This window comes from Solanum tuberosum, unplaced genomic scaffold, assembly GCF_000226075.1.
Source record: "Solanum tuberosum cultivar DM 1-3 516 R44 unplaced genomic scaffold, SolTub_3.0 scf00270, whole genome shotgun sequence".
Classification (NCBI taxonomy): domain Eukaryota; kingdom Viridiplantae; phylum Streptophyta; class Magnoliopsida; order Solanales; family Solanaceae; genus Solanum; species Solanum tuberosum.
This window is the reverse complement of record NW_006239200.1, coordinates 143698-153577: the sequence shown is the minus strand read 5'-3', so window position 1 is coordinate 153577 and position 9880 is coordinate 143698. Positions and strand designations below refer to the sequence as shown.

Genomic DNA, 9880 nt, shown 5'->3' with positions numbered 1-9880 from the left:
TTTATTTATTCAATTCAAGAAATTTATAACCTTATATAATATAAATATATTCTTTTATCTTCTTTATTTGTGTTTTTCTTTTTTTATTTAATTTTTAAGTTTCAACTCCATAACTTAAATCTATTACACTTCTATTCTTAATAATATCATTAAATTCATGAATTTTAAGTTTTCACATTCATAACCTCCAACTATTAAATTATAAAATTTAACATACTTTATGATATCTCTCCATTTCTATCAATATAAATTCACAAGTTTTTTGTAGTAATATTCTTTACATTTCATTGTTCTTTGTAGTAATATTATATTATCAAAATCATGCTTTAGTTTGACACGATGAAGAAGACTTTTGAATATTGATTAGTTTGTCAAAGAGAGTATCGAACAAGAGCTCAAAAAATTGGGCACTGATTCTGAATTCTTATTTTTTTTCAAATGTATTTTCTTATAATAAGGCCCCAAGGAAGATGTGTGTGTTTGTGTTTTCTCCTTATAACTTCTTTAGTTTGATTTTTTATAAAAATTTTAATTATTGCAAGGTTTATATTTGCTTAGATGTAAATTAGTTATTATTACTTTGTGTGCAATAATACTAACTACTAACAAAGGTTTTAAAAATACTATTGCACAAAGAACTATTTATATTTTCTTTAAATATTCCTCTATTTTTATCTATATGAATTCATAATGTTTTTATTTTATTAAACTCTCCTCGAGATTATCCTTTTTATTTCATATTTGAAGTTGTGTTTTCCTTAATTCTTCTTAAGGAATTAAGGAAGTACAATTCAATTTCATTTTATTATGTACTCTTCAATTTCATGATATTCACCTTCTCGTAGAATGTCAACTTTCTTTTAGTTTGGAATGGAGCTATAAAGTAAGATACTTTTACTAAATTATTTTTAATATATATCTTGAAAATGATATAATTATTTAACCCAATTTAATTAAATAAGGGCAAAACTGAAAAAAGAAACATCATTAAAGTTTTTCTGATTATGTAAAATACAATTTATTTTGAAACAAAATAAAAAAATATGTTTATTTTGAAATAAAGGGAGCATGTAATATAAGGAAGTGAAAAAAGTATATAAAAAGTTTGAGAAAATGGTCTAAAACCCCCCCAATCTATATCCGAAATCCCCAACTACTACACTTATTCATTACGGGAGTCCTATTACCCCCCTAAACATTTTAAAAGTATAATATATACCTCCTTAAAAACACACAACCAGATTTATATAAAATTGTGAATTGCACGCGCATGCCACGTAATATTACCTTTTTTAAAAAAGAAAAATTTTATTCTGCAATTATTTTTCACTATATTTTCATCTTTCTCTTTTACTTTCCTTTTTTCATTCCTCTTTTTTCTTTGATTTTACTTTCCTTTTCCATTCCTCTTTTTCTTTGATCTTGACAATTTCTAGATTTGGGGATACATTCTATGACTGCCACCATCTTCTTCGAGCTTCATCGGAGTTATGAACACTAGCAAAAATTTGATGCTCTCTATTGAAGCAACAATTTAACAATGTTGAGCAACCCATTTCGATTATTGGGTCTTTTTCATTAATGGGTTTGTTACCTAATGATTTCATTGATGAATTCTTCTCCATTGATGGATCTGTTACTTGATGAATTTTTCTCCATTAATGACTCTAAAGTTCGATCCTCTTGACTTTCGATTTCGATTTTGGGTTCTTGTCAATTTTTCACACTGATGAGAAGTGAATTTATTGTGAGAAATTTGTGATTTGAGAATGAAAGTGAACTTAATGATTAGAGCTCGGTGAGGGCGGCGACCTGGGGGTGGAGCAGAGCCGCCGCAGGCTGACGTAGCTTTGGTGAAGAGAAGAAGAAAGACGATAAAAATAATTTTTTTTAAAAGAAACATAAAGATTTTTGAAAGAATCAAAAAATAATAATATAAAATTTAAGAAATATTTTTAAAATTAAAGTTTAATTATTATTTTACCTCTCACTCTCTCAAAAGAGAGTGACTACACTTTCTTTGCCACCTCATCATTCAGGGGAGCAAATAATTCTACTTTAAAAATAGTGTAAGGGGGGTAAATAGGACTCCCGTAATGAATAAGTGTGTAGTTGAGATTTCGGGGTATAGATTTGGGGGGGATTTTTAGACCATTTTCTCTAAAAAGTTTTAAAAAGGTCTTTATTATCTGTGAAGTGACCAAAATTATTGTAACATTTTTATTATTCAAATGTTGCCTTCATATCTATAAAGATATAATTAGCTAGACAATCTAATTGTACTTAGCAATTTAAATTTAACATAATTTACATGTGTTCATTTTTACGTTTTAGACATTACAATTTTCATATTTTATCAAATTATTTTATACATCTTACAATTTATTTCAATTATTCATATTATTACCGGTTGAATTTCGTTCTTTTTTTTTAATTATTATTTTCACATTATAAACTTAGGTTGTTAAGTATCTTTTTAAGTATAAGTGAAGAAAAAAAATTAAAAAAGTATAAAATTGGTTAGAACAATAAGATGAATTCAAATTTGAATTTTGATCTATTTAATTGGATTTGTACTTAAAAACTCTTTCATATTCAAATAATATGAAAAGATAAATGTATACCTTTGATGTAACATTTTACGACCACGCATAAAGCTGCAAATTACCAAGTATTTTATTTAAAACCAAGAAAAAATCCACCCCTTTACTATTTTGAACCCACCCGACCCACAATCAAAATAAAATAATCATTCATTTTTGTTGGTTATGTAATATAATAAGAAGAGACAAGTAAAAAGTCAAAAATGAACAAATAAAAAGAAATAGATATATAAAAAAAAATTAAAAAAATTAAAAAAGGGATAGTGAGAGTACTAATTAAATAAACAGTGAATCGGTGACAAATGGTGTAATTGCTCTTTTCTACTTCACATTTTGGTTAAGAAAAGAATTTACTTAAATAAACAAATTCCTAATACTAGGATAACTAAATAATTTGACTAAGAAAAGTTTTATAGTCAAATCTTTTTATATTCTGAATCATAAACAATAGTAGAATACTTTATTAATAGTTTTATCAATGAAATTAAAGTGCCTATAAAACTCTAATATATAAATAAAATGAGACTTTGTCATATATAAATATTATTAAAAAGCGCAGCCCCCGGCGAGGATCGAACTCGCGGCCTTTCGCTTACGAAGCGAACGCAATACCACTATGCTACGGAGGCCTCTTCGTTAATTTATTTCGTCATCATTAATTCTTCTTGTATACTAGGACTACATAGAAGCACGCCCCACTAGGACTACCTAGAAGCACGCCCCAACATGGGCACAAGAAGAAAATTTTATTGGACAAATGATACAAATTCCACTAGTTTAGGAGTAAATTACTTCCCTTCATGTGAATTTTCAATAATACGAGTCTTACTTGAATTTGGCATTCTAACACATGTATCTAGCGCGTGCATCTAGATACATGTATCTTGGATACATGGTGTCAAAGTTAGGTGTAATATATTCGAGATATATTATATCTAAATGGATTCACATATCTGGTTCTCTCACTCGCCTCTCTCTTATTTCTCTCACTCTCTCCTTCTCTCACTAGCCTTTCTCTCTATTTCAGTATATCTAGTAGCAAAAATACATGTATCGAGGTGTATCTGACTTGAAATCTAGTATGAGATTATTAATCAATGAGACAATATATATTTATTTCAAACTATAGGGAGAATTAGTAAATATGGTGGGAATGTTTGTGTAGTTAGGTAGTTTTCCCAATTTTATTTCATATATAATCAAGGGGAAAAAGGCTTGTTATACCCTTAAACTTTGAGATTTATAGTTGATATACCTTCATTACGAAACTGGTTCATATATACTTGTACCGTTACCAAAGTCGTTCATATATACCCCTATCATTCCAAAAGTTTCTTACATATTGTCATGCCCGAAGCCTACACCCTGGACGTGGCCGGCACTCGAGAACCATTACTGGTCCCCAAGCGAACCCTTGGCCTGACTCATTACTCGACGGAAGACTTACTCATCAATATAGAAACTCAATGTGAACTCAACTCATAAGGTCTCATAAGTATAGTAGTTTGAATAAAAAATACTCAAATGAACATAAGTGTTCAACTCAAAGTCTTTAAAATATCATCAAGGGAAATGAGAAAAAGACTCCTCAACTACGCTGTCTATGAAGCCTCTAAATACTAAACTATGATGGAAGGACAAGACCCACGACTTTCTAATAGAGCAAAAACCATAATGTGATCCCTTTCGAAAAGCAAGGATGCTCACCAAAGCTAGCTGAAACTGCAAGTAGTATCAACAGAGCGCCTATTGATGACCTTGAATACATGTATCTACATCATGAAAAGATGCAGGCCAAATGACATCAGTACATTGAATGTACGAGCATGATAGGGGAACACTGAAACATAACATAAACTTGAACTGATAAAAAGAAAGACATACTCACCTCGTCTCAACTCTACTCAACTCAACACAAGAATACTCAACTCGACTCAAGAATACTCAACTCAACTCAATATGAAAGCAATGCTAATAAGATGCAATATATAAAGCTTTGTATACAATAGACAATAACTCAAAGTGTATAAAAATACAATTATAAACTATTTACTCTTATTTGGAAGATTCTCTAACCGATAATCATTACCATGAGCTACGTGATGATACAACGTCTCACCCACGCTGCCAGAACTGTTCTATACCTTGCCGAAGTATAGAACATCCTCAACTAAGTGGATCCACTAAGCTATGCTTAAAAGCAATAAGGAATCATCCGAAAAGTATGATCGTTTACCCATTTTGTCATACATGGTTTATGAGGATTTTGAGTTTTCTGAACTCATCCCCATACCAGTGCTCGATACTACTCCCAATAATATATAACTCATGCTCATATGTTTAAAATCATAACTCCTCCTCAATTGAGATAATTGCTCAAAAGTTTCTCTTAAAAGAGATAATACTCAAAAACTCCTCATGAACTCATTTAGAAATCGAGGTTTCCTCTCATTTTAAATGTAAAAATATTTACACTTGGGAATACTTAGTTTCCTTATACTTGTTTTGAAATATGAACTCAACTCTCCTCATCCTCATACTCATTTACTCAAGTCTTAAAACAAGTTTTAAAAGATTGTAAAATACTTCTCAAAATGACTCGAAAAGGACTTTCCTCTTAAATTAACCTTGAATTTAGAATGTGAACACAAGAGTTATGATTAGGGTATAGATGATCTCTCAATAATTGATGAAGATTTTCAGTGTGGAAATCAAGAAGAGAACATAGGTGCGATTCGATGGAACTCTCACGGAAAGAAGGGTAAGGGACCTGGCGCATTGAGTGGCGCGGGGCGTCAGCCCCAAAACTACTGAACAATAGTTGGGGAGCGCTAAGTGGCGCGCCGTGCCAAGCCCCAAACTACTGGGCAATAGTCCTGGCGCAGTAATGGCGCGCCGCCCCACCCCCATGCCTAAATTTTTGACAATTTTTTCTTCTCAATTCCAAGGCCTAACTTATCTAGAATCGAATGATTTCCTTCAAACTCCTTTGGGATCATAAACCCAACACAATTACCACGAAATCCACACAAACCCTACCAAAAACAACACTCATTTGCAAGACCCTCACCTCAAGAACTCAACAAGACTCCGTTGTTAAAGAATGAAGCTACAACAACCAACCTCAAGAACGAATTTATGGATAAAAATCACATGATTGGTGTGAAGATGAACAAACCCAACACTATGAGAGCTTACATACCTCGAAAGAACTAAGTTCTGGGCGAAAATCCTCAAAGCTTGCAAGAATCTTGAACGTCCTTCTTTTTCTCCTCTTGAACTTCTCTCTAAAGACCATACGCTCTTTTTGGAATGACTAAAACTGATCCCAATCAGTTTAGACCCCTAAAAATCGAAAAATATATTTTGAAGCATAATTTTAGGAATTGTTTTTTGCTAGAATTATTTTTAATTACTTTGACTTGTATTGCTAAGGTAGCTACTTTTGCTAGAATTTTTTAAACTTTAGTTTGTATAAGTAACTTAACTACATGTATTGACAATGCTACTCAATTGGTTCTTTACTATTCTGTTGTTTTTTTTTTTTGGTTATGAAGCACAATTAATATAACTATCTCATTTTTAAAAAAAAATTATGATGATCATGAGCTTCACTTTTAATATGCTTGCAAAAAAAATAATTAAAAAAATAAAACATCAATTTTATGATGTCATTTTTTTTTTACATGTAACAATATGTTTTCGTCACTATTTTTTTTTGTTTGAAATGTATTTATATTTTTTCATGTAGTCACCAATTATTTTATTTTTTGTTCATTATTGTATTTCTATACCTTATTTTCACATTCTATTTATTTATTTATTTATTTATTTATTTTTACTAATAAAATTAATACATTATTATTAATGCAATTAATGTCTAATAAAATTCATAACTCATCTCTTCATTTTACTTGTAACTTCTAGTCTTCTACTCTTAAATGTTGTTATAACTTTTTCATATTTCTTTTTCATTTTATAAATATTTAATTAATGTTTAAAGAATTATAATAAACAAATTTAATACTAAAGACACAATGAAGAAGTTCAATTTTTTTTACGAAATCAGAATTTGTATAGATGATCGTAAAAAATATGAAATACAATATATTGTTATTTCAAAATATGATATATTATTTCATTTACTTCGCTACAATAAATATATTATTCTACTATATACATATATGAATAGTTTGCATTTAAAAGATGTAAAAAAAATTAATTTTATATATTTAAAAAAGATTAAAAAATGTAGCATACCGTAGATGTAGATGATGTAGATGAAGAGAATATATAATTGCTCTGTTCATATGAACTAAAGCTTTTTTATGCCTCCAAGCTGAAAAGTAATAATCAGATGTATCAATGAAATTATAATTTATTATGTTATATCTTTTGCACTAAAAAACGCACCACAAATTTTTCAAAGAAAAATGGACAAAATATTTTCCGAAAAGGAATTCCTAATAGTATATATAGATGACATTCTCATATGTTCAAAAACATACGAAGATCATTTAAAACATCTGAAAGAATTTTCAGAAATTTGCTTACAAAATGGAATTGTTTTAAGTCAGCTGTTATAAACAGGGTTGCGGAAATATTATGCAGTAAATACTGTGTAATTTTTTAAGATTGAAAGAGCATTTTTGTATTCAAAATACTCTTGTCTTCTATATATTTTTAGTTCGTCTAATGAAAATTTTAAAGTTTCATAAGGATGACTAGTGCATATACGTACTAGCTCCATTTCTATGATTGCTCTGTTCATATGAACTAAAGCTTTTTTATGCCTCCAAGCTCTGTCTCTTATACTATGTAGGGATTTCTGAATAAATCTCATATTAATATGGATTTAATGATGCATGTTTTTACTATGAATATGCAGAACGTATTTTTTGCCTTTCGGCATGATATGCAAATAGCATGACTATTATAAACATAAGATATTCAAATTATTTTAATTCCCTATATGTACTAAGTATTTTCTTTTATATTATAAGTAAAGTATATGCAATATAGTATGTTAGTAAAATTTATAACATGTAATAAAAAGTGTACGTGTATACCTTCCTTCTCTTTTGTCGATGAATAGTCTTTATCACTACTCAGTAGTTCTCCCTTCAGGCCATGAACAGTGTTTCGCCCTACGACCTCAGTCTTTGGCTACTTCGTTACTGTTCCTCCTTAAGGCTGAAGATCGCAACCTTCACTTATGACTATAAATGGATTTTTAAGAAGAGAGGTATAAAAACCAACTGTTTATTTCATATTATAATTTTTACATACACACTATACTCACTTATACTATATACTCACAACATAATAAGAAAATACTTTTCCCTGACGGGAGAAGTTACTACTCGCTCAAACTCATACTAAGAGGTACCTAACAATTTTCTCAAAGTGTTTTTCTCTAGGAAAATGTAGTCTGCCTCTCTTGTATGAAGTTCTCTCCTTTTATAGATATAAGGAGGGACTTATAACAAAAGAAAATTATTTTAGGGACTTTCCTAAAAATTTTCATAATTATCTTCTAGTCCTTGATTTATTTTGTTGCTTTGGCTGAAGATTCCTTGTTGATAAGAGCCTTTGTCTTCTTTTGATAATTGGCCGACCTGATGTGACCTTCTTTTGCTTTTGTAGAAAAGAAAAGGAATTTTCTTTTCTTTATTGCTTCATGACGTAAGTGCTTACGTCATCTTTTTTGTCTTCTTTATCATGCTACATCAAGCTGCATGATCATGATCTAGCATCTTGCATGCTAATTTCCACGTTTCTTCTGTTGCTCCTAGCCTGTGGAGCTCTATGTCGAGTATCCTTTCTTTTAGTTCTTTGGACTTGGTTTTACCTTTGGTAATCAAAACTCAGTCATGGTCTTGATCGATGACTCTACAGTCTTCTTTATAAAGTCTTGTAAGAATAGCGTATAAGGCTTTTATTCCTAACGCTCTTCTAGTTTGAATCCATTTTTTATTAAGGTGAGGAAGTTTTTTGTCAACTCATGTAGCCTTAACGTTAAATTCTTTAATTTTTTCAACTGAAATATAGTTGAGGGTAGGATAATATGCTTGCAGATCTTGGCATTCCATTGATATGCTGAAAAACCTGTAGTAGACTCCACTGCCTTGAGCAAAATTTTTAATTGCCTCGAACAATTTGGATGGTAATTTGGACAATTCCTTTAGATCTGGTTTAGTATAAATTCGATCCAAGTAACCAAATTCGAATAATTGAGCCGTAAAACTCGGTATTCCGTTAGGAAATATTGATATTCTAGGGAATAAACTTGTGGTTCCTAGAACTCCGTACGTTTCTCCGCTTTCTTCCGGAAGATTATAGATGTATCTAGTAAAAGTTAGATACTCTTCTTCCTTTGGATGTTGTTTTCCAACCTGAAAAGAAGAAAAAACTTTTGTTCCCGAAGGGCTTTGGTTAGTTTTACTTTCTGGTTTTCCAGATATAATGTTTTCAGCCTTAGCTGAGGATGAGCTTGTTGCTTCATTTGCTCGACTTTTCTCCTCATCTTTTGATGTAGGATTTGGCATATTCGTGCTTACCATCGAGATGTTTTTGGCACTAGGTGCTAGTGGGACATCTCCTGCCACTTTGTTGGGATTAATATTCCCTTTCAGATTTGAATTCTGTAATGGACGTGTGTCCAGATGTTCACATAAGAGTAAAAATTCTCTCATGCTTTCAGCTTGTGTAGTGCTAAGCTGATTTATTTCAGATTGTAACATTCGAGATTGTTCAGATAGCTTTGATAGCTCATCTCTGATTTTGAATAGCCTTTGGCTTTTTTCATCAATGGATTCTTCCACTGTCTTCATCTTTTCATATATCCTGTTTACCAGGATTTTTGTCTGATTGTCCATATTGGACGTTTCTAGAAATGAAATCTGCAAGAAAATTGTCATTTCCTTTAATATATTCTATTGAGAATGAATAAAAAGATAATATTACTTGCCATCGATGCAATCTCTTGTATTGAGGTTCACAAGGAAGCTTGTTAAAAATTAGTCCTGACACCTGTGTATTATCAGTTCTAATAACAAATTGTTTTGGTAGAAGGAAAGCAGAAAATTTTCTAATTCCTCTAACAATGGCTAGTAATTCTTTTTCATTTGTAGAATACCTTGTTTCTGCATCATTGAATGTACCACTAGTGTACCTGCATATTTCATTTAAATCGGTTTGCAGTAATGCTCCCCAATGATAGTCTGATGCATCTGCTTGCAAAACTAAATTGTCACTATCTTCTGGTAGCCTCAGTT

General features: G+C 30.7%; 1 non-coding gene across 1 annotated transcript; it reads right to left on the bottom strand.

Annotated features, from left to right (window-relative positions):
• Positions 1-3160: 3160 nt before the first annotated feature.
• Positions 3161-3232, bottom strand: TRNAT-CGU (transfer RNA threonine (anticodon CGU)). The gene has a single exon. It is a non-coding gene; the product is annotated as a tRNA-Thr (tRNA).
• Positions 3233-9880: the final 6648 nt, after the last annotated feature.